This window comes from Symphalangus syndactylus, chromosome 16 (genome assembly GCF_028878055.3).
Source record: "Symphalangus syndactylus isolate Jambi chromosome 16, NHGRI_mSymSyn1-v2.1_pri, whole genome shotgun sequence".
Taxonomy (NCBI): Eukaryota; Metazoa; Chordata; class Mammalia; order Primates; family Hylobatidae; genus Symphalangus; species Symphalangus syndactylus.
The window spans coordinates 33,350,626-33,373,514 of NC_072438.2; the positions used below are offsets into that span (position 1 = coordinate 33,350,626).

Genomic DNA, 22,889 nt, shown 5'->3' on the forward strand with positions numbered 1-22,889 from the left:
AGACCAGCCTGGCCAACACGGCAAAACCCTGTCTCTACTAAAAATACAAAAGTTAGCCAGACGTGGTGGCACAAACCTGTAATCCCAGCTACTGGGGAGGCTGAGGCAGCAAGAATTGCTTGAACCCGGAAGGCGGAGGTTGCAGTGAGCTGAGATTGCACCATTGCACTCCAGCCTAGGGGTCAGAGTGAGACTGCATCTCAAAAAAAAAAAAAAAAAGAAAAAGAAAAAAGAAAAAAAACTTGGAGATTATCTTGGGAAAAGGTCTGTTCAGGTGTGGTTACATTCTTCTTGGTCTAACAGGGAGGGGAAAGAAAACACAATAGTTTTTTTGGCGGGTCTAGATTTCAGTCAGCTGAAGGAACTTCAATGTTAACCTGTGCTTTGTGAGGGATGGCTGGGGACGGGCAAGGTCAGAGAGGCCTTGAGGTTTCTTCAGTTTACCATGTTGAAGTGCCATATACTGGTTTCTGTGCTCCAGCAAACTCAAATGATGACACTAGGTTCTGGTTTCTGTCCACCTCTCAGCAATGTTATCTTCCGTATTGCCTTCATTCTTGGTCAAGACTGTGGTGGCGGCCGGGCGCGGTGGCTCACGCTTGTAATCCCAGCACTTTGGGAGGCCGAGGCGGGCGGATCACGAGTTCAGGAGATCAAGACCACAGTGAAACCCCGTCTCTACTAAAAATACAAAAAAATTAGCTGGGCGTGGTGGCGGGCGCCTGTAGTCCCAGCTACTCGGAGAGGCTGAGGCAGGCGAATGGCGTGAACCCGGGAGGCGGAGCTTGCAGTGAGCCGAGATCGGGCCACTGTACTCCAGCCTGGGTGACAGAGCAAGACTCCGTCTCAAAAAACAAACAAACAAACAAACAAACAAAAAACTGTGGTGGCTCCATGGCCTGGGGTAGTGGCTCATGCCTATAATCCCAGCACTTTGGGAGGCCAAGGCTGGAGGATCACTTGAGGTCAGGAGTTTGAGGTCAGCCAGGCCAATATGGTGAAACCCCATCTCTACTAAAAATACAAAGAATTATCTGGGCATGGTGGTGCATGCCTGTAATCCCAGCTACTTGGGAGACTGAGGTGGAAGGATGGCTTGAACCTGGGAGGTGGAGGTTGCAATGAGCAGAGATTGTGCCGCTGCACTCCAGCCTGGGTGACAGAGCGAGACTGTCTCAAAAAAAAAAAAAAAAAAATTAGCTGGGCATGGTGGCTTGCCTGTAGTCCAGCTACTTGGGAGGCAGAAGTGGGAGGATCACTTGAGCCAGGGAGGTTGAGCAGTGGAGTCTGTGGTGAGCTGTGAACACGCCACAGCACCACACTCCAGCCTGGGTGACAGAGCTGCTTTGTCTCCAAGAAAGCAACAAAAAGAAAATCACTTTATTGACTCCTGCAACTGTAGGCTCACATCCTCCCCAAGTTCAAGTACATCAGGGAAAAGCACTTGATATTCCAATAAAAGTTTCGTTGTATTGCACTGGCTCTGACTGCATGAAATGCCTGCCTGTGAACCAGTGATTTGGCCAGGGACATGGTAAGTCTTGCTGGCAGTCAGCGTCCTATATCACCTCTGAAGTTAAGGGCAGTGGTGCCACCATCCAAAATGTATGGACTACGAGTGGCAGAGGGGTGTTTCCCCAGAAGCAAATCCGGGTGCTGTTACCCAAAGAAAAGGAAACCAAACAAGCCATGTCCAGTTATTATCTTATTTATTTATTTATTTATTTTTTGAGATGGAGTTTCGCTCTTGTCGCCCAGGATGGAGTGCAATGGCATGATCTCGGTTCACTGCAACCTCTGCCTCCCTGGTTCAGGTGATTCTCCTGCCTCAGCCTCCCAAGTAACTGGGATTATAAATGCCCACCACCACGCCTGGCTAATTTTTTTTAATTTTTATTTTTAGTAGAGACAGAGTTTTACCATGTTGGCCAGGCTGGTCTGGAACTCCTGAACTCAGGTGATCCACCCACCATGGCCTCCCAAAGTGCTGAGATTACAGGCATGAGCCAGTGTACCCAGCCCAGTTATTATTTTAATTTCCCATTTAGATATAAAGGAATCAAAGCTCAGAGAGAGGAAACTGTTTGTCCAAGGTCATTCACTTAGAAAGAGGCAGAACTGGGCCGGGTGCAGTGGCTTACGCCTGTAATCCCAACACACTGGGAGGCCAAGGTGGGTGGATCACCTGGGTTCAGGAGTTCCAGACCAGCCTGGCCGACACTGCAAAACCCCATCTTTCCTAAAAATACAAAACTTAGCCGGGTGTGGTGGTGCATGCCTGTAATCCCAGCTGTTCGGGAAGGTGAGGCAGGAGAATTGCTTGAACCCAGGAGGTGGAGGTTGCAGTGAGCTGAGATCGCACCACTGCACTCCAGTGCGGGCAACACAACGATACGCCGTCTCAAAAAAAAAAAAAAAAAAAAAAAAAAATCCAAAAAACAAAACAAAGAAAGAGGCAGAACTGGGATTTATGCATGTTTGTCTGCAAAGCCATTCTTTTATCCTTCTTCCCACAGTGTCCAGGGAAGTTCTGCCAACTGGAACTGAACCATAGCAAGTGCATCTCCACTTTCCATGATTCAGTAGCTTTGAGTGACAAAGTAACTAATCTCCAGCCCTGGTTATTGAGAAACTCCTGAATTGTTTGCACTGAGCTGCCGGTTTCATCCAGAATTCCTGGCAAGGTGTTAGAACGGCTCCATGATTGGTCAGTGAGATCATCACCATCTTCCCAGAACTCAGGCGCAAGCTGTTGGGATGGGAAGCCAGTCACTCACTTTATTTTCATTTCCTGAAAGTGATCTGGTACCGTTTGTCATGGGTCTTTGTCTTAAGAAGCCTCAACCGTAAGCGTAGAGACTGAGGACACCACAGTGGACACTGATGCTCCAGGGATGAGGCATGCCCAGCTAGTGCAGTTTTAAGACAGAAATGTGAATGCCTTGGTCACCATGGGCACCGGTCATTACTGTTACTCTGCAAAGCATTTCATGTATTTCTCTTATCTGTCTGTCCTGAAGACATTTGAAATGCCATCCCCAGTTAGAGTTCAGAAAGTTAAACTACGTCCTTCATCAATAGCAGAATAAACTGTGATATAACCATGCAGATAATATGTTCATGCATGGAATACCATGCAACTGATTAAAATAATAAACTGGCTGAGCATGGTGGCTCATACCTATAATCTCAGCACTTTGGGAGGCCAAGGCAGGAAGATCCTTTGAGCCCAGGAGTTTGAGACTAACCTGGGCAAAATGGCAGAACTCCACCTCTACAAAAAAAAAAAAAAATTAGCCAGCCACGGCTGTAGGGCTGTAGTTCCAGCTATTCGGGAGGTAGGCTTGAGCCAAGGAAGGTGCTGCAATTCAGTTGTAATTGAGTCACTGCTTTCCAGCCTAGGCGATAAACTGAGGACTGGGCTTGGTAGCTCACACCTATAATCCTAGCACTCTGGGAAGCTGAGGCTTCTCTTGAGTCTAGGAGTTCAAGACCAGCCTGGGCATCATAGTAAGACCCTGCTTTTCGGGTTTTTTTTTTTTTTTTTGAGATGGAGTTTCACTCTTGTTGCCCAGGCTGGAGTGCAATGGTGTGATCTTGGCTCACTACAACCTCCACGTCCCGGGTTCAAGTGATTCTCCTGCCTCAGCCTCCCTAGTAGCTGGGATTACAGGTGCTCACCACCACGCCTAGCTAATTTTTTGTATTTTTAGTAGATACAGGGTTTCACTATGTTGGCCAGGCTGGTCTCAAACTCCTGACCCCAGGCGATCCACCCGCCTCAGCCTCCCAATGTTCTGGGATTATAGGCGTGAGCCGCTGTGCCTGGCTAGGACCCTGGTTTTATAATAAATAAAAAAACAAGCCAGGCGTGGTGTCACATGCCTGTGCTCCCAGCTACTCAGGAGACTGATGCAGGAGAATCGCTTGAGCCCAAGGAGGTTGAGGCTGCAGTGAGCTATGATCATACCACTGCACTGCATGCCAGCTGTGTGACAGAGCAAGATTCTGTCCCTTAAAAAAAAAAAAAAAAGAATAAACTGGGATGACCGTATATCAGTATTGGTAAATCTCTAAAACATAATGTTGAGGAAAAAAAGCAAGTTGTAGAAGGAGGCACACAAAGTCAGAGATATATGGGCTACATAAGAGGTAAAAATGTAAACACATACACAGGCACTTCAAGATGATAGGTCCTTGAAGTAAGAGGTAGAGGTTTTAAGTGGTAAAGAGGAAACAGAGCCATCAATTTTATTTCCTTCCTTTTTTTTTTTTTTTTTTTTGAGATGGAGTCTGGCTCTGTCACCCAGACTGAAGTGCAGTGGTGAGATCTCGGCTCACTGCAACCTCCACCTCCCGGATGCAAGTGATTCTCCTGCCTCAGCCTACCCAGTAGCTGGGATTACAGGCACCCACCACAATGTCCGACTGATTTTTGTATTTTTAGTACAGACAGTATTTCACCACGTTGGCCAGGATGGTCTTGAACTCCTGACCTTAGGTGATTCGCCCGCCTCGGCCTCCCAAAGTGCTGGGGTTACAGGCATGAGCCATCGTGCATGGTCATTTTTTGTTATTTATTTATTTATTTATTTTTGAGACAGAGTCTCACTCTGTGGTGCAGGCTGGAGTGCAGTGGTCCAGTCTCGGCTCACTGCAAGCTCCGCCTCCCAGGTTCAAATGACTCTTGTGCCTCAGCCTTTCAAATAGCTGGGATTACAGGCGATGCCACCATGCCAGCCTAATTTTTGTATTTTTAGTAGAGTTGGGGGCTTTGCCATGTTGGCCAGGCTGTCTCCAACTCCTGACCTCAAGTGATCCGCCCACTTCAGCCTCCCAAATTGCTGGAATTACAGGTGTGAGCCACCTGGCCCAACCTCAATTTTATTTTTGAAACTTGGTGGTGGATACAAAGATGTTTGTCATGCTATTCTCTATGTTTTTTGTTTAAATAAAGTATTTGGCAATGAAATCTCCTCCCTGCCGCAGTCCTGGTCAAGTTTTCATCTCAGTGCTGTACTGGTCAGGAGTCAGTGACAGACATAATCGACTCTGGCTGGCTAGCTAGTTTAGGCTGAAGGAGAATTAATATTGATTACAGAATCGATCAGGAGGCTGAAAGTACCACTCTGAGCTTTAGAAGGGGGAGCATATGCCGGACACAGTGGCTCACGGCTATAATTCCACCACTTTGGGAAGCCGAGGCAGGCAGATCACCTGAGGTCAGGTGTTAAAGACCAGCCTGGTCAACATGGTGAAACCCTGTCTTTACTAAAAACACAAAAAAATTAGCCGGGCGTGGTGGCACACACCTATAGTCCCAGGTACTTGGGAGGCTGGGGCACGAGAATTGCTTGAACCCGGGCGGTGGAGGTTGCAGTGAGCCGAGATCGTGCCACTGCACTCCAGCGTGGGGGACAGAGCGAGACTCTGTCTCAAAAAAAAGAAAAAAAAAAGAAAGAAAGAAAAGAAAAGAAAAAAAAGAAGACCAGGCACAGTGGCTCACGCCTGTAATCCCACCCAAGCCGAGGCGGGTGGATCACGAGGTCAAGAGATGGAGACCATCCTGGCCAACATGGTGAAATCCCATCTCTACTAAAAATACAAAAATTATCTGGGTGTGGTAGTGTGAGCCTGTAATCCCAGCTACTAGGGAGGCTGAGGCAGCAGAATTGCTTGAAATGGGGAGGGGGCGCGGAGGTTGCAGTGAGCCGAGATTGCGCCACTGCACTCCAACCTGGGTGGCTGAGTGAGACTCTATCCAGCCCCCACCACAAAAAAAAAAAAAAAAAAAGAAAGAAGAAAAGAAAAAAGAAAAAAAAAAAAAGTGGGAGGTCAGGCAGCAAGGAAATTACTGACTCTTATGTTACTGGCTGGCTTGGGAAGCCACCATGGGAAAGCCAGACTCCACAGGAATGGCCCTTGCCACGAGAAACAGTGGAAGCAGCAGAAGGGTGGTCTTATCCTCATTGCTTCCTGATGGTTGATGGAATCTCATCAGCATGTGGAATCCTGGAGCTTGGGAACTGTGGTTCTTAACTTTCCAGCGTCTGCTGTGGAGGAAGACCCACCCTAGGAGAAGGCAGGAAATGTTGATCCATCCACTGTATGTACTTCTCACAGAAGCCATATTGTTCATCTCTTTTAGCTTCTATACACCCAGTCTTCCAGCCCTGAACTTCCACCTTTGCCCCTACTCTGAACTGTTAACACCAGCCTTTGTAATAGATTGGGGTGGGCAGTTGGAGCAACTCTTAGTGAAAAATAATGCCATTCAGTAGGCACTATTATAAGATGGCATGTTTATGCATGTAGGACGCAGGCACAGAACTGGTATGAATGCATTAGATCTAGAAAGATATCTGAGGTCACAGTGGACCACAGCTAGCTAGATGGTCCAGGGGAAGGCAGTAGTGTTTAGTGGTAAAAGAGCTTGGCTCTGAGCTGGGCACAGTGGCTCACGCCTGTAATCCCAGCACTTTAGGAGGCTGAGGTGGGTGGATCACAAGGTCAGGAGTGCGAGACCAGCCTGGCCAGCATGGTGAAACCTCATCTCTTCTAAAAACACAAAAAATTAGCCGGGCATGGTGGCGGGTGCCTGTAATCCCAGCTACTTGGGAGGCTGAGGCAGAAGAATTGCTTGAATCGGGAGGCGGAGGTTGCAGTGAGCCGAGATAGCGCCACTGCACTCCAGCCTGGGCAACAGAGCCAGACTCCGTCTCAAAAAAAAAAATATATATATATATATATATACATACATATATACACACACACACACACACACACACACACACACACACACACACACACACAAAGGGTTCCGGACAGACTATGCACCTGGTGAGGCCAAAGTAACCTTTAGGTGTTACTCCCAGGTGGATCAGATAGAGAGAAAGGGTGGGGAACTAACAACAACTACCTGTTGAGTGAAATGCCAAACGTGCTCCATGTGGCCAGGGGCTAGTGCAGAGCTTGGCTGAGCCCCCTGGAGGCAGGCAGCTGTGTTCTCTAGCACCATGCAGTCCTACCTACTGTGTCCGGAATTTATTCCTTCCAGTGAGTTCTTGGTCTTGCTGACTTCGAGAATGAAGCCACGGACCTTCACGGTGAGTGTTACAGCTCTTAAAGATGGTGTGTCCGGAGTTTGTTCCTTCAGATGTTCAGATGTGTCCGGAGTTTCTTCCTTCCGGTGGGTTCATGTTCTCGCTGACTTCAGGAGTGAAGCTGCAGACCTTCGCAGTGAGTGTTACAGCTCTTAAAGGTGGTGCGTCCAGAGTTGTTTGTTCCTCCCGGTGGGTTCATGGTCTTGCTGACTTCAGGAATGAAGCCACACACCCTCGCGGTGAGTGTTACAGCTCATAAAGGTAGTGCAGACCCAAAGACTGAGCAGCAGCAAGATTTATTGTGAAGAGCGAAAGAACAAAGCTTCCACAGTGTGGAATAGACCCGAGAGGGTTGCCGCTGTTGACTGGGGTGGCCAGCTTTTATTCCCTTATTTGGCCCCGCCCACATCCTGCTGATTGCTCCATTTTACAGAGCGCTGATTGGTGCGTTTACAATCCTTTAGTTAGACACAAAAGTTCTCCAAGTCCCCACCCGACCCAGAAGCCCAGCTGGCTTCACCTCTCACTAGACAAGTAGCGACAAGTGAAAGGAATAAGAACCTGCAGCAAAAGTAGTTTTGATTTTTTTCACTTTTTAGAAAGCTCTCCCATGTGACAAGCAGCAGCAACCCACTCATGCTTCCTCAAATGGAAATGGAATCTATTGGAAGTCTACGGGTGCTCTGGCAATCAGTGGGTGCCCAAAGGTGCAGGTTGGGAAGATGGGTAGGAGCTGAAAAGGAGCCTTGGAGAGGAGTCCTGCAGGTGACAGCCAGCAGGGATACTGTGACCATGATCTCCCTGGGAGAGCTTCTCATCACCTCTTCATCTCCTGGGTAGTAGCATCTAAGTGACTGTACTTAGGCGTGCCGGGGCTCCTGGCTCCCAGGAGGTGAAAAGTACCACCAGGAGCTGTTCAATTCTAATCAGGTATTTCTGCTTGGGGAAGGTTCTCAGCCTGCAGCCTCCTCTAAGTTACAAAGGGAATTTAGCAAGTGTTAGAAAAGTGTTAGAGACAGGCTGGTACCTAACCAGGACTTTCTTGGGTAGAAAATATACTCAGCGATAAAATGTCACATAAAATTAAGAAACTCTTTCAAATACATGTGTATTTTATTAAATTCAATAGCGATAACATAGGGCTGGGCGCCATGGCTCACGCCTGTAATCCCAGCACTTTGGGAGGCTGAAGTGGGCAGATTATAAGGTCAAGAGATCGAAACCATTCTGGCCAACATGGTGAAACCCCGTTTCTACTAAAAATACAAACATTACCTGGGCGTGGTGGCATGGATCTGTAGTCCCAGCTACTCCGGAGGCTGAGGCAGGAGAATTGCTTGAACCCGGGAGGTGGAGGCTGCAGTGAGCCGAGATCACACCACTGCACTCCAGCCTGGGCGACAGAGCAAGACTCTGTCTCCAAAAAAAAAAAAAAAAGTGATGACATAAACCCTGAAAAATAGCAGTAGATAGAAACACTAGAAATATTCACTCAGCCTGCAGATAATGACTGCTTGGTGAATATATGCATGAGAGGATGAGAGGGGGAGTAGGAAGCAAGAGGATCTGAGCCCCCAGCGCTTATGATTTCCATACCCACTAGGCAAGACTGGTTACAGAGTTTGCAGAGCTCAGTGCTGATAGAAAATGTAAGCTCACTGTTAATAACTTATTAAGAATTTCGGGGCCGGGCGCGGTGGCTCAAGCCTGTAATCCCGGCACTTTGGGAGGCCGAGGCGGGCAGATCACGAGGTCAGGAGATCGAGACCATCCTGGCTAACACGGTGAAACCCCATCTCTACTAAAAATACAAAAATTAGCCGGGCGTAGTGGCGGGCGCCTGTAGTCCCAGCTACTCGGGAGCCTGAGGCAGGAGAATGGCGTGAACCTGGGAGGCGGAGCTTGCAGTGAGCTGAAATTGCACCACTGCACTCCAGCCTGGGCGGCAGAGCCAGACTCCATCTCAAAAAAACAACAAAAAAAAGAATTTCAGGGCAGGTGCAGTGGCTCATGCCATAATCCCAGCACTTTGGGAGGCCAAGGCGGGCGGATCACCTGAGGTCAGGAGTTCGAGACCAGCCTGACCAACATGGAGAAACCCCTTTTCTACTGAAAAAAATAATAAAAAAATAGTTAACCGGGCGTGGTGGCACATGCCTGTAATCCCAGCTACTCGGGAGGCTGAGGCAGGAGAATCGCTTAAACCCGGGAGGCGGAGGTTGCGGTGAGCCAAGATTGCACCATTACACTCCAGCCCGGGCAACAAGAGCAAAACTCCGTCTCAAAAAACAAAAAAACAAAAAAACAAAAAAAACAAAGAATTTCAGCCGGGCATGGTGGCTTAGGCCGGGCGCGGTGGCTCATGCCTATAATCCCAGCACTTCAGGAGGCCAAGGCAGGCAGATTACTCCAGGTCAGGAGTTTGAGACCAGCCTGGACAACAACATGGTGAAACCCCGTCTCTACTAAAAATAAAAAATTAGCCGGGTGTGGGGGCACGCACCTGTAGTCCTAGCTACTCAGGAGGCTGAGGCAGGAGAATCGCTTGAACCCAGGAGGCGGAGGTTGCAGTGAGCCGAGATCGCACCACACTCCAGCCTGGGCAACAGGGAGAGACTCCATCTCAAACAAACAAACAAACAAACAAACAAACAAACAAACAGAATCAGAATAAAGAATTTCAAGATAGTAACAGAAGAGCGTTAAATTAAATGTAAGGGCTTTTTAAGTGTGGGATGCTGTGTGATGGTACAGGTCACACATACTCGAAGCTGGCCTGCGGCTAGGGGACTCTCCCCAAATAGACTGGATGCAGCAATGGCCACTCTACTGGAATCCCCTTTTTCATGCTGAGAAGTTAGGTGAGCAGGCTGACAAGTCACTTTTGTGGACTATCACAGTATGTGAAGCTCAATGGGCTTCCTATTGCCCATCTTCTATTCTTTCTTTTTTAGAGACAGGGCCTCCTTATGTTGGCCAGGCTGGTCTCGAACTCCTGACCTCAGGTGATCCACCTGCCTCAGCCTCCCAAAGTGCTGGGATTATAGGAGTGAGCCACCAAGCCTGGCCTTTTCTTTTTATCTACAAGCAATTTTTTTGTTTGTTTGTTTGTTTTTAAACCATTTTCTCAGTGTGAGGCGCTGGGAAAAACATAGTTCCCTCCTTTAGGATGCTCATAGTCTAGTGAGGCAGATTGTTTTTTGTTTGTTTTTTGAGATGTGGTCTACTTCTCTCAGCCAGGCTGGAGTGCAGTGGTGTGATCTCAGCTCACTGCAACCTCCCGGGTTCAAGTGATCCTCCCACCTCAACCTCCCAAGTAGCTGGGATTACAAACATGTGCCACCAGGCCCAGCTAATTTTTGTACTTTTTTTAGTAGACACAGGGTTTCATCATGTTGCCCAGGCTTGTCTCGAACTCCTGGCCTCAAGTGATCTGCCTGCCTCGGCCTCCCAAAGTCCTGGGATTACAGCCGTGAGCCACTGCGCCTGGCCTTGAGGGAGATAATTTTGCAAGCAAAGAATTAAAATGCTGTGCAATCCCCAGTGCACGGGACATATGTGAAGGTCTGAGAAAGGGGCCCCAAGTTGGCCTGGGGGAGACAAGAAATGGCCTCACTGGGCCATTCTAAAGACCATGGACTTTGTATATGGTGGATGTGGACCCAGGGTTCTGATTTGTGTTTAGAATATCACGTGGCTGGGTGTGGTGTTGGCTCACGCCTGTAATCCTAGAATTTTGAGAGGTCAGGGTCGGTGGATCACTTGAGCCAGGAGCTCAAGACCAGCCTGGGCAACATGGCAAAACGTTGCCTCTACAAAACATACAAAAATTAGATGGGTGTGGTAGTGTGTGCCTGAAGTCTCAGCTACTTAGGAGGCTGAGGGATGGGATGATTGCTTGAGCCCAACAGGTTGAGGCTGCAGTGAGCTGTGATCGTGCAACTGCACTCCAGCCTAAGTGACAGAGTGAGACCCTGTCTCAAAGCCCAAAAAAACAGGCCAGGGACGGTGGCTTATGCCTGTAATCCCAGCACTTTGAGAGGCCGAGGCAGGCGGATCACCTGAGATTAGGAGTTCGAGACCAGCCTGACCAACATGGTGAAACCCCATCTCTACTAAAAATACAAAAATTAGCTGGGCGTGGTGGTGCGCACCTGTAATCCCAGCTACTTGGGAGGCTGAGGAGAATCAGCCTCCCAAGAACCTGGGAGGCAGAGGTTGCAGTGAGCCGAGATCGAACCACTGCACTCCAGCCTGGGCAACAGAGCAAGAACCTGTCTCAAAACAGAGAAAAAAAAAAAAAGACCAGAACATCACACTAGCAGGGTGGAGGCAGCTGGGCTGGTACTAGGGAGCGCAATTATGGGACTGCTCATGAAACCGCCATTGCAAAATTATGACTGGGATAGTGAAAGAGATCTGACCTAACCATTTCCACCTTGCTTCTAAACCTCCAAGCAGTCCTTGTTCATTCCTGGGCATAATTTTGGGAGGCATTTAGCTTACAGTTTATAGTTTAGAACAAAGACGATAACAGTCCTTTCCCAAAACAAACCCCTTTGTTGCCTGGGAACTAGAGTGTCTTTGTAGACTAACGAATTAGTCAAAAGATTAGAAATTATGGTTTAGGAGTCATGCAGCTGGAGGCTACAAGATTCTGACCCTTCCCAAATTGCTCCTGGAGATAGCGTCACTTTGGAAAGCCTGAGGTCAGTGCTTGAGATATTTTGCGGACCCTGGACTTGATGGATCAACTGGCACCACCCAGATCAATAAATTGGTTCATCTGATCTTGTGGCCCCCATCCGTGTTCTTGTGGAACTCACCCAGGTGAGTTCATGTCTGACCCAACCAATCAACACTCCTGACTCACTGGCTGTCCCCCCACCCACCAAATTATCCTTAAAAACTCTGATTCCCGAGGTGGGCGGATCACGAGGTCAGGAGATCAAGACCACGGTGAAACCCCATCTCTACTAAAAATACAAAAAATTAGCCGGGTGTGGTGGCGGGTGCCTGCAGTCCCAGCTACTCGGGAGGCTGAGGCAGCAGAATAGTGTGAACCTGGAAGGCGGAGCTTACGGTGAGCCGAGATCGAGCCACTGCACTCCAGCCTGGGTGACAGAGCAAGACTCCATCTCAAAAAAAAAAACAAAAAAACAAACAAACAAAAAAACTCTGATTCCCTTATCAGGGAGACTGATTTGAGTAATAATAAGACTCCGGTCTCCTGCACAGCTAACTCTGCGTGAATTACTCTTCACTGTTTTCTCTATTGCAATTCTTCCTGTCTTGATAAATTGGCTCTGTCTAGGCAGTGGTCAAGGCGAACCCACCGGGCTATTACACTCATTATTCCAGTGAGACACAGCCAGGTCCTGAGCTACAACAGTGGTACCAGGCCTGGGGAGGGGGGTTGGATTCAACAGTTAATTCAGGGCTGGGTGCGGTGGCTCACGCCTGTAGTCCCAGCAGCACGTTGGGAGGCCAAGGAGGGCAGATCACTTGAGGTCAGGAGTTCGAGACCAGCCTGGCCAATACGGTGAAACCCTGTCTCTATTAAAGATACAAACAATAGCCAGGCATTGGTGACACGGGCCTGTGGTCCCAGCTACTCAGGAGATTGAGGAAGGAGAATTGCTTGAACCCTGGAGGCTGAGGTTGCAGTGAGTGGAGATTATGCCACTGCACTTCAGCTTAGGCAACAGAGTGAGACTCTGTCTCAAAAAAAAAAAAAAAAAGTTAAAGAGTTAATTCAGACTGGGTACAGTGGCTCACTAAGTGCTGTAATCCCAGCGCTTAGGGAGGCTGAGGCAGGAGGATTGCTTGAGTTTCGGAGTTTGTGAACAGCCTGGGCAACATAGCAAGACCTCATCTCTATTAAATAAACAAACAAAAAAAGAGTTAATTCAGAGATGAGATCAAATTGGGCTGTTGATTGATTGGATTGGGTGGAGGTTGAGTGGGTATTAGAGTTGAAACAATAATTTTTGTTTTTGCAAAGTCGAAACAATATTCTAAGAAGACTAATTGGCTTCTGACTTTGGGCAGATATATGGACACAAGAAGAAAGGTAGCTTGGAGGGAAAGACTATGAATGTTATTAGTAATTTTGTAACTCAATAAAGATATTGGGAGAACTACATGTCACTAAATTTTTTTTTGTCTTGCAGAATCACCAATGATTTTTAGTATAAATATGGCAGAGTTGGAAACCTGGAAAATAGAACAAAATGAACGGATTGGTTATCCTACCGCTGAAGCAATCAAAACAGCACAACTCGGAAAGAGAAAATTTAGGGTTCACAATCGTTTTTAGTTCTGTAATTAAGCCAATCATTCTTACACAAATATGTTATTTAAAAATAAAAACAATTTCCCTAGATTTTATCAGTAGACTCGTAACTTATTTATTTATACCTTTAATAGACTGTGATAGAAGAATTCAAGTACTTAAATTAAAAGATGTAGGGGGATGATGGGGAAGGAGGATTCTTCTAAAGTTCAACTAAATCATTCAAATTAAAAAATGTCCTTAATGATTTAATTGGTTAGTAGTCACTCTGTGTATACAACATAAATCCTTGAAATGATTAACAGGAGGGAAAGATGGGTGGCAGCCCATAACAGTCTCCTTATTTAGAAAGCATTTGGGGGCAGGTTTTATAATGCAGTCTTAAAATAGCCGCTAACCAGATTCTGATTTCAGGAGCTGTAAGAATGTGGAAGCCTTAGCCACATCACCTGAGTGGTAATTAGCATTAAATGACTCGGCAACCATTTCTCATTTCACACTTTATAGGCCCCTTAGTTCCACCTCTGCAGTAATGGAGGGAAACTATTTAGGTATTCATATATGCGAGATCATACCAGGTACCCTTGTGGGGGAAATATTGCTTTGATAGAATTTAGCAAGCAGAGGGGCGGGGGAGCGCGAGTGCAGTGGCTCATGCCTGCAATCCCAGCTACTCAGGAGGCTGAGGCAGGAGAATCACTGGAACCCGGGAGGCGGAGGTTGCAGTGAGCCGAGATCACGCCACTGCACACCAGCCTGGGCGACAGAGAAAGACTGTCTCAAAAACAACAACAAAAAAGAATTTAGCAAGGGAATTCTTGTCTGTTGAAACATACCAGTTTTCAAGGTACCCAGCACAGGTCTTAAAGCAAGGGCTTTTCTTCTCTTCCCAGCTGTGATGAGGACTCTGCCACCTTGAAGCCATGTGCTTGTCTTAGTTCAGGTTTGGGAGACAGGCACAGGGAACTACAAGGATTTAGGTACCTGTTCTCAGAGCTGCCAGTCTTTCTTTCTTTCTTTCTTTCTTTCTTTCTTTCTTTCTTTCTTTCTTTCTTTCTTTCTTTCTTTCTTTCTTTCTTTTCTTTCTTTTCTTTCTTTTCTTTCTTTTTCTTCTTTCTTTCTTTTCTTTCTTTCTTTCTTTTTCTTTCTTTTTCTTCTTTCTTTCTTCTTCTTTCTTTCTTCTTTCTTTCTTTTTCTCTCTCTCTTTCTCTCTCTCTTTCTTTCTCTCTCTCTTTCTTTGTCTCTCTCTCTCTTTCTCTCTCTGTCTCTCTCTTTCTTTCTTGTTTTTTGAGATGGAGGGTCTCTCTGTCTCCCAGGCGGGAGTGCAATGGCGCAATCTCAGCTCACCGCAACCTCTGCCTCCCGGGTTCAGGCGATTCTCCTGCCTCAACCTCCCGAGTAGCTGGGATTCTAGATGTGCATCACCACTCCCGGCTAGTTTTTGTATTTTTAGTAGAAACAAGGTTTCACCATGCTGGCCAGACTGGTCTCAAACTCCTGACCTCAGGCGATCCACCCACCTCGGCCTCTCAAAGTGCTAGGATTACAGGCTTGAGCCACCGTGCCTGGCCCAGCCTTCTTCTTTCATAGCTTCCTGCAAGAGGGAGCTACCACAGCAGTTGGCATAGGGGGAGATCAGAGAGAGACTTTGCTACCAACCTGTTAAATGATGTGATCACATATTTTTCTTTTTCTTTAGAATTTTAAAAAATTGAAACAGGGTCTCCTTATGTTGCCCAGACTGGTCTTGAAGTCCTGGCCTCAAATGATCCTCCTGCCTCGGCCTCCCAAAGTGTTGGGATTACAGGCGTGAGCTATTGCACTCAGCCGATAACACACTTTTCATATAGGTAATGGCTCAGTAAATTTGGCTTTTGAGTCTTTCCACCTATAAGGCTGGGCAGCTGGGAGGATGAATGACATAACAGTCCTGATGATACAGGCTCTCTCTTCTCTCTGCGTTGGGGACTTTGGTTTTTGTCAGAGGCCAGCTGTCTCCTGGAGCACATGTTCACTGGGGCCAAAGAGTCTGCACTGTTCTAAGGGACTTCGTATGTGGAAATCGCATTACTGCCTCTTACGGGAACTCCTTTTGTTTGGAACCAGCCTAACAAGACTCCTCTCTGGGCAATAGTTGATGTAGAAGTGTTTCTTCTCTTGACAGCCCTGCTCTAGGGGTTGAAGAATGACCAAGTTGATTCGGGTTCTCAAAACTTAATCAAGCATCTTCCTAAATGGGATTATTCACATTCCTGCGGCATGTGAAGCAAAATTGGAATCTGCTTGAGTATTTTTGCTGGAAGCAGGTGGAAGTTTTATAACCAGCCTTTAGGGGAAAATGCCAGATATTCTGATGGACAAAGGAGGAACTTTGCTGAGAGAGTCGGCAGCTGGAGGGCATGCATGGGGGTCATAGATTTTACTTGGCAGCCAGGGTGGGACAGTTGCTGGCCTTGGAGGAATCATTGAGAGATTGCTTGTCACATGGCTTTGTGTCAAAGTGTCAGACCATGAAATGCCTCCACCCTAGGTAACTTCTGGATGACTGAGCACAGAGCACATTGGGGCTAAAACAGCTTCAAACCTTCCGTGAATTAGTGACAGTCATTGTTTGGTTATTAACTCTTCAGTGTGGGGGCCGAGCCCCTGACGGCTAAACCAGGGGAATAAAACCACCTTCTCCACTGAGAGCCCTTAACCCATTGCTGACTTATGTTCTGGGTCCTGCTTGGACAGCCTTTCAGATTGGCTACAGGATGTCTTGATCTAGGTACTGCAAAAAAACTTCCTTCTAGAAGCCAGGACTCTTAACTTTACTCAAATATCTCTTTGACAAAAGGATGTGGTTATTTTGTTTCCTTGTCTCCAGCTCAGGGAAGCTGTCAATAGCTCTCTGAGGCAAAGAGTCTTCCAGCTGAAAACAGTTACCTCTGGGATTCAGGAGGGTAAAAATGCAGGAAGTTCCCATAACTATGTACAACTTAATGTAGGCATAATAATTAAAAATAGGTTTTTTGTTTGTTTGTTTGTTTTTTGAGACAGAGTCTCGCTGTGTCACCCGGGCTGGAGTGCAATGGCACAGTCTCGGCTCACTGCAACCTCTGCCTTCCTGGTTCCAGTGATTCTCCCACCTCAACCTCCCGAGTGGCTGGAATTACAGGCACGCGCCACCACGCCTGGCTAATTTCTTGTATTTTTGGTAGAAATGGTGTCTCACTATTTTGCCCAGGCTGGTCTCAAACGCCTGAGCTCAAGCAATCTGCCTACCTTGGCCTCCCAAAGTGCTGGGAGGCATTCCAAAATGCTGGGAAGGTCATTCCTCCCAGGTCATTCCTCCCACAGCACCTAGTCCTAAAATTTTTTTCAAAAAAGAAAAAAGTGGAGAAAGGAATGACTTTAAATGTTCTTCCTCAGATCACCCAATATAATTTATCTACCCTCCACCCAGGCACTGTCTACTATATCAATCTGATATATTTCCATATATAGTATAACACATTGCTATTTAAAATGATCCTGTTTGAGCAGATGCTGCGTTGCTGCAGAGGCCCCGTCGTCTGCCTTTCCTCTTTCTCCGCTGAGGCCGTCAAGCTCTCCTTAGCCTCTGGCTGGCCGTCTCCTTAAGACCCAACACCCATAATACCTTCAATTAAGTTGCTGAGTTCTGATGGAGAGCCATTTGAAGTTGATGTGGAAATTGCCAAACAATCTGTGACTCTCAAGATCATGTTGGAACATCTGGGAATGGATGATGAAGGAGATAATGACCCAGTTCCTCTGCCAAATGTTAATGCAGCAATATTAAAAAGGTCATTCAGGCTGGGCACGGTGGCTCATGCCTGTAATCCCAGCACTTTGGGAGGCTGAGGCCGACGGATCACATGAGATCAGGAGTTCGAGACCAGCGTGGCCAAGATGGTGAAACCCCGTCTCTACTAAAAATACAAAAATTAGCTAGCCGTGGTGGCAGCATGCCTGTAGTCCCAGCTACTTGGGAGGCTGAGGCAGAAGGATCGCTTGAACCCAGGAGCCGGAGGTTGCAGTGAGCTGAGATCGCACCATTGCATTCCAGCCTGGGCCACAGAGCAAGACTCCATCTCAAAAATAAATAAATAATAATAATTTTTTTTTAAAAGATAATTCAGTGGTGCACCAACCAAAAGGATAGCTCTCCTCCTCCTGCAGAGGCTGATGAGAACGAAGAAAAGTGAACAGATGCTATCCCTGCTTGGGACCAAGAATTCCTGAAAATTGACCCAGGAACACTTTTTGAAGTCATTTTGGCTGCAAACTACTTAGACATCAAAGGATTGCTTGATGTTCCATGCAAGACTGTTGTTATTTGATCAAGGGAAGGCTCCTGAGGAGATTTGCACAAACAGTCTTCCGTTGATACCAAAACTGACTTTACTGGAGGAAGCCCAGATACCCAAAGAGAACCAGTGGTGTGAAGAGACTTGAAATGTTGTGCCTGACAACTGTCACACTGTAACGATTGTTTCAAATACTGGTTGCACTGCCCTGTTTATAATTGTCAATATCAGACAAACAGTAGACAAGCACAGCAGCATATCAATTGTATTAGCAGAATATCGTCATCACTGCATGTGTAGTTTGAGTACAGATTCCAAACCTATGACTGAGTTTCCTCTAGTATGATCGAAAGTTTCTTTTCTCTTTGCTGTGAATAAAACTGAACAGTGGGTTCTCTATAAGTGACATTTTGAGCTTTCCTTCTTTTTTTTTTTGTAAAGCAATGTCTGCCTAGTTTATTGTCTAGTTAACTTTAGTGACCTTTTGAAAGGTGGTATTGTAAATAAAACAACTTGCAAAAAATAAATAAAATAAAATAATCCTGTTTATTTAAGTGTTTCTTTGGTTATGGTCTTTTCCCCATGTAAAATAAACTCCAGGTCGGGTGAGGTGGCTCACACCTGTAATCCCAGCACTTTGGGACTGAGGTGAGCGGATCGCCTGAGGTCAGGAGTTCAAGACCAGCCTGGCTAACATGGTGAAACCCTGTCTCTACAAAAATACAAAAATTAGCTGAGCATGATGGCAGGTACCTGTAATCCCAGCTACTCGGGAGACTGAGGCGGGAGAATTGCCTGAACCCAGGAGGTGGAGGTTGCAGTGAGCTGAGATTGCTCCATTATACTCCAGCCTGGGTGACAGAGCAAGACTCTGTCTCAAATAAATAAATAATAAACTCCAGGAATCTCATTTGTCTTTTTTTGGGGGGGGCAGGGTCTTACTATGTTGCCCAGGCTAGTCTCAAACTCTCAAGCTCAAACAATCCTCCTGCCTCAGTCTCCCAAGTAGCTGGGACTATAGGTGGGTCCCACTGCATCTACTTCATCTGTCTTGATCATCCATCTATCCTTGACCTAGGACAGTGCCTGGTTCAGGGTAGGTGCTCAATAAATATTTGTTGAATGAAGAAATTCATGATTGTATGAATTTCTTCAAGTGTGAACCTTCTACGGAGCCCCACACTTTTTTTTTTCTTAAGTAGACATTTGGGTTAGAAATTTTCTAAAATGAATTATTCAGTTCCATGCTATCTGCAGATAGAAGATACCAGAAAATTAAACCTACTCTAAATGACTCAGGGCACCATCATGAACACTGCCTATTATACTGGGCTATCATCCAGTTCTATTGAGCTCATGAATTTTTTTTTAACCTCTACCCAAATCCCTGTGATTGTTGAATTTTTGGCTGTCTCTGCCATGTGTGGCTTTTCTCTCTTCGTTTTGGCTGGGCTATCAGCTCTTTCTCTCATAGAAGCACCTGCCACAGCTATTTTCCTGATATTCATTTATAACTTTGATAAAAACTGCATAATTGAGCTTGTGAGGAATGAATTTAAAAGATAAGTAAATAGGCCCTGCCTGAGATGTAAGGGAATCTCTTAAGCAACCTATGTGACTGTTAACTTGTCCTTAGTGGCATTTATTTAACTTAATTCAAAATTTTTTTTCCCACCCGTTGTTCATGCTGGATAAGTCAGGGAGTAGTTTGGTTGCAAGCAACAGAAACTGATTTTGGTTATCTCCAGAAAAAGGGGGACTTTTTTGGAGCCCTGTGGAAGAGCGCATAAAATGGAAGCGATTGTATGTCACCAAGGAGCTCATAGTCTACACAAGGAAATTAAATAAAACCATTTGGAGGCAATAATAGAAGAGGCAATTGTATCATTCTTTCTGTTGAGTCTCCATGTTATGTATACAAACTCTAAATGAGCAGGAGTTCTGAGGAAGAATGGGTCTGTCTCCGCTGAGAAGGTCACATTAGACTTTAAAGTAGAGGCGAGATGGGATTGGGAGCCTAAGGGGGTTTATAATTTGCTGAAGTGGGCCGAGCACAGTGTCTCATGCCTGTAATACCAGCACTTTGGGAGGCTGAGGTGGGGGGATCACTTGAGGTCAGGAGTTTGAGAGCAGCCTGGCTGACATGGTGAAACCCCTGGCCTGGCCAGGGAGCGGTGTCTCATGTCTGTAATCCCAGCACTTTGGAGGCCAAGGCGGGAAGATTGCTTGAGGTCAAGAGTTCAAGGCTGCTGCAGTGAGCAGTGATCACGCAACTGCAATCCAGGCTGGATGACAGAGTGAGACCCTGTCTCAAAAAAAAAAAAAAAGAAAAGAAAAGAAAAAGAAAATTAGCCAGGCATGGTGGTATGCCCCTGTAGTTCCATCTATTTGGTGGAGGGTGGGGGTTGGTGGGGGGAGCTAAGGAGGGAGAGTTTCATGAAGCCAGGAGGTCGAGGCTGCAGTGAGCTATGATTGTGCCATGGTACTCCAGCCAAGGCAACAAAGCAAGACCCTGTCTCAAAAAAAAAAAAAAAAAAAAAGGTTGAATCTTGACTCAAAAATGCCCCTATAATGCAAAGGCAAAGTTTTGAGTGCCTTCACAGTGTGCTAGGTGCTGGGGTTACAGCAATGGATGAGACAAAGGTGGTTCTGTGTATATTTCTCATCTATTTTTGCACTGAAATAGATATTTTGTGGCAAAATGCTTAATGTAATGTCTGGAAGCTGGGGTGGGCTTAATCAGTGTCAGTGGAATGAATAAGTGAATACATGAATAAAAATGATAAAGCTAGCAATTTCTCTGATTGTTTAGTAGGGGAGCACAGAAATCACCTCATTCAGTATCTTCCAATTTTCTGTCATTTTCATACCATCATCATGATTTTGCCATATACACAAATCACATTACTATTATTTATTGAATATTCATTCTTAAAGCCTAATCACTTGCTTTTTGCCTAAAAAATTATTTGAAATGAAAACATGCTATTACTGTGACAAATGGAAAATTATTATCACTTTGTATTTAGATAGAAGTAACCCTGAAAGTGCATATAATGGAAAAACAGCAATGTTATTCAATTCTATGCAGGTATTTCTTCTTGAGGAAGGTTCTGAGCCTACGGCTTCCTTTCTACTGCTTATAAAGGGAACTTAGCAAGTATTAGAAAGTGTTAAAGGCAAGCTAGTATCCAACTGAGACTTTCTTTAGTACAAATATACACAATGATAAAATGCCACTCAAAATTAAGAGAGTTGGCCGGGCGTGGCGGCTCATGCCTATAATCCCAGCACTTTGGGTCACCAAGGGGGAAGGATTGCTTGAGTCTAGGAGTTCGAGACCAGTCTGAGTAACATAGTGAGACTCCCATCTCTCTTTTTTTGTGTGTTTTTGTTTGTTTTTGAGACAGATTTTTGCTCTTGTTGCTCAAGCGGAGTGCAATGGTGCGATCTCAACTCACTGCAACCTCCGCCTCCCAGATTCAAGTAGCTGGGATTACAGGCGCCCACCACTGCGTCCAGCTGGAGACCGCCATCTCTACAAGAAATTTTTCAGTCCAGGCATGGTGTCTCATGCCTGCAATGCCCGTGCTTTGGGAGGCTGACATGGGTGGATCTCTTGAGGTCAGGAGTTCAAGACCAGCCTGACCAACATGGTGAAACCCTGTCTCTACTAAAAAAAATACAAAATTAGCCAGGCACGCGCCTGTAGTCCCAGCTACTCAGGAGGCTGAGGCAGGGGAATCACTTGAACCTGGGAGGCAGAGGTTGCAGTGAGCCAAGATGGCGCCACTGTACTCCAGCCTGGGTGACAGAGTAAGACTCTGTCTCAAAAAAAAAAAAAGGAAAGAAATAATTTTTAAAAAATTAGCCTGGCATAATCTGTAAGCCTGTAGTCCCAGCTATTAGGGAGGCTAAGGCAGGAGGATCGCTTGAGCCCATGAGGTTGAGGCTGCAGTGAACTGTGATCATGCCACTGCACTCCAGCCTGGGTGACAGAGTGAGACCCTGTCTCAAAAAAAAAAAAAAAAAAAAAAAGACTCTTTTTAATTTTATTCTATTTTAAGTTCCAGGATACATGTTCAGGATGTACAGGTTTGTTACATTGGTAAACGTGTACCAAGATGGTTTGCTGCACCTATCAACCCCTCACCTAGGTGTTAAATCCCACACACATTAGCTTTTTATCCTGATGCTCTCCCTCTCCCCACCTCCTCCAAGAGACTCTTTCGATGAAGGCTTTTTGAATGAAATTCACAGTGATTACACAGCTTTGAAAGATAGCAATAGACATGTAAAAATTATTCACTCAGCCTCACGCCTCACGAAATTAATGCTTGATGAATAGAGGTGTTGGAGGACAGAGACTTGGTCTTATTTATAGCTGTGTATTAGTTTGCTAGGGCTGCCAAACATAGAACCACATACTATGTGGCTTAAATAACAGAAATGTATTTTCTTTCAGTTCTAGGCTAGAAGTCTGAAATCAAGGTGTCGGCAGGGATGGTTTCTTCTGAAGCCTCTCTCCTTGGCTTCTGGGTGGCTATCTTCTCCCTGTGACTTCATAGGGTCCTCTGTGTTTGTGCCCAAATTTCTACTTTTTGAGACGGAATCTCGTTCTGTTGCCCAGGCTGGAGTTATAATGGTGCGATCTCGGCTCACTGCAACCTCCGCCTCCTGGGTTCAAGTGATTCTCCCCCCTCAGCGTCCTGAGTAGCTGGGATTGCAACTGTGTGCCACTACACCCAGCTAATTTTCACTTATTTATTTACTTGAGACTGAGTCTCGCTCTGTCACCCAGGCTGGAGTGCAGTGGCATGATCTCGGCTCACTGCAATCTTTGTGCCCCTGGGTTCAAGCGATTCTCTTGCCTCAGCTTCCCAAGTAGCTGGGATTACAGGCGCCCGCCATCCCATCTGGCTAATTTTTGTATTTTTTAGTAGAGATGGGGTTTCATCATTTTGGCCAGGCTGACCTCGAACTCCTGACCTCAAGTGATCTGCCCGCCTCAGCCTCCCAAAGTGCTGGGATTACAGGCCTGAGCCGCCACACTCAGCCTTCTTTCTCTTTTTTTCTAATTAGAAGAAAGTTGGAGTACCATTATATACTATGCATTAATTCATTCATTCAATACGTGTATATCTAGGAGGGATGGTGAAATGGTCCCGGCTTCTTTCT

The 22,889-nt window shown here is 46.2% G+C and overlaps 1 pseudogene; it reads left to right on the forward strand.

Annotated features, from left to right (window-relative positions):
• Nucleotides 1–393: 393 nt before the first annotated feature.
• On the forward strand, nucleotides 394–17,859 carry LOC129464610 (S-phase kinase-associated protein 1-like; annotated as a pseudogene).
• The last annotated feature ends 5,030 nt before the right edge of the window (nucleotides 17,860–22,889 follow it).